The sequence below is a fragment of the Macrobrachium rosenbergii genome, chromosome 1 (assembly GCF_040412425.1).
Source record: "Macrobrachium rosenbergii isolate ZJJX-2024 chromosome 1, ASM4041242v1, whole genome shotgun sequence".
In the NCBI taxonomy this organism is placed as follows: Eukaryota; Metazoa; Arthropoda; class Malacostraca; order Decapoda; family Palaemonidae; genus Macrobrachium; species Macrobrachium rosenbergii.
In genome coordinates, this window is record NC_089741.1 from 26,666,710 (window position 1) to 26,669,433 (window position 2,724).

The window sequence follows — 2,724 nt, forward strand, 5'->3', positions numbered from 1 at the left end:
AAATAACCCGTGACTCACCTAATGCAATTTTGCTCTTGTTTTGATAAGCAGACAAAAGCAGAATTAAATAAAAAAAAGATAGACTGTCCCAGAGAGAAAAAGTAAGACTCGCGTATACGTAATTATGAAGAGTAATTCCAGTGTAATGACTGGAGACAGAGAGAGAGAGAGAGAGAGAGAGAGAGAGAGAGAGAGAGAGAGAGAGAGAGAGAGAATTTGTAATTTACGCTTTTATACATCGGACATTTTTCGGCGTTTATATACGGCGTAATTTACGCTTTTGTATACAGCGTAACGAACTCAGAAAGGAGGATTTTTCCAGAGACTTCTGCCATTACTGAAGGAAAGAAAGGTCTTTCGGTGTCGTTAGCATATTTTATCTCCTCTCTCTCTCTCTCTCTCTCTCTCTCTCTCTCTCTCTCTCTCTCTCTCTCTCTCTCTCTCGCACTGTATTTCAGTGTATGTGTGTGTGTGTGTGTTTCTGTGCAATTGAAAAAGAATCGGTGTCTATTCGAGATCGAAGTTGACGTTGATTTAGAAATATGGATTTTGCTGTAATGGATTTTGTTACTTAGTAACATACATTTTGATTTAACTTATTATGGGCTTATGTTAATTAGGAAACATATATTTTGCTGTATTTATTAATTTATTATGGGCTTAATGTGACTTAGGAAACATATTTTGAGGTATTTATTAACTTATTATGGGCTTATGTTAATTAGGAAACATATTTTGCTGTATTTATTAATTTATTATGGGCTTAATGTTACTACATATATTGTGATGTATTTATCAACTTATTATGGTCTTAATGTTACTTAGGAAACATATATTTTGCCGTATTTATTAACTTACTATGGGCTTAGTGTCACTTAGGAAATATATATTTTGATGTATGTATTAACTTATTATGGGCTTAATGTCACTTAGGAAACATATTTTGATGTATTTATTAACTTATTATGGGCTTAATGTTACTTAGGAAACATATATTTTGCCGTATTTATTAACTTATTACGGTATTAATGTTACTTTGGAAACATATATCTTGCCGTACATATTAACTTATCATGTGCTTATTGTTACTTAGGGAACATTATTATGGGCTTAATGTTATATGTAAATAACCAATAGCATTGGTCAGTGTTTCTTGTGTCCTTGCTCATCGAGAGTGTATGGAAGATTGGAAAAGTGATAAGACATCCGATAATACGACTTTATACCTGTATGAGGTTCATATTCCACGGTATTCAGTAGCGGTCCACTTTTTTTATGATGAACTCTATAAAGTTATTTTCAAATGGAATAAAAAGGAGGTAATAACTCGTCTTTTACTTATTTAAGAGAAATGCGAAAAAGTAAGAACTCATTATTTACTTAGTTAGAAAAAATACGAGCTTTTCTGGGAAGCGTCCTAGCCTGAAGAATAAACCGGAACGAAAATAAGAAACAAAACGCCTTCAAAAGTCCTAGCCTGAAGAATAAACCGGATCGAAAATAATAGAAATAAAACATCTTCAAACGTCCTAGCCTGAAGAATAAACCGGAACGAAAATAAGAAATAAAACGTCTTCAAACGTCCTAGCCTGAAGAATAAACCGGAACGAAAATCAGAAATAAAATGCCTTCAAACGTCCTAGCCTGAAGAATAAACCGGAACGAAAATAAGAAATAAAACGCCTTCAAACGTCCTAGCCTGAAGACTGACCGGAACGAAACTAAGAAATAAAACGCCTCAAACGTCCTAGCCTGAAGAATAAACTGGAACGAAAATAAGAAATAAAACGCCTTCAAACGTCCTAGCCTGAAGACTGACCGGAAAGAAACTAAGAAATAAGACACCTTCAAACGTCCTAGCCTGAAGAATAAACCAGAATAAGAAGTAAAACACCTTTAAACGCCCTAGCCTGAAGTATAAACCGGAGCGAAAATCAGAAATAAAACACCTTCAAACGTCCTAACCTGAAGAATAGACCTTCAGACGTCCTAGCCTGAAGAATAAACCGGAACGGAAATAAGAAGTAAAACACCTTCAAACGTCCTAACCTGAAGAATAGACCTTCAAACGTCCTAGCCTGAAGAATAAACCGGAATAAAAAGTAAAACACCTTTAAACGCCCTAGCCTGAAGAATAAACCTGAACGAAAATCAGAAATAAAACACCTTCAAACGTCCTAACCTGAAGAATAGACCTTCAGACGTCCTAGCCTGAAGAATAAACCGGAACGGAAATAAGAAATAAAACACCTTCAAACCTCCTAACCTGAAGAATAGACCTTCAAACGCCTTAGCCTGAAGAATAAACCGGAGCGGAAATAAGAAATAAAACGCCTTCAAACGTCCTAGCCTGAAGAATAAACCGGAACGAAAATAATAAATAAAACGCCTTCAAACGTCCCAGCCTGAAGAATAAACCAGAATAAGAAGTAAAACACCTTCTTACATAGGAAATTGCTAAGCTGCCCAACGCATCACCTTGAGTTACACGAACGGAAGATATCTTTGCGTGCACTACAGCAATTTACAGCGTGATAGTGGCATGGCGATGGGGAATAATAGGCGCTGGATCTGCTCGCTCTCTCTTTTAGAAAGTAGCACGCAGGACAGCTCGCTCTCTCTCTCTCTCTCTCTCTCTCTCTCTCTCTCAGATAATTCGATACTGAGAATATTCATGTAAATAATATTTATCTTTATCTCTCTCTCTCTCTCTCTCTCTCTCTC

At 36.1% G+C, this 2,724-nt stretch overlaps 1 long non-coding RNA gene across 1 annotated transcript; it reads left to right on the top strand.

Annotated features, from left to right (window-relative positions):
* Nucleotides 1-221: 221 nt before the first annotated feature.
* LOC136841570 (uncharacterized) lies at nucleotides 222-2,312 on the top strand. Its single transcript, XR_010853994.1, has 2 exons — nucleotides 222-554; nucleotides 690-2,312. It is a non-coding gene; the product is annotated as an uncharacterized lncRNA (long non-coding RNA).
* The last annotated feature ends 412 nt before the right edge of the window (nucleotides 2,313-2,724 follow it).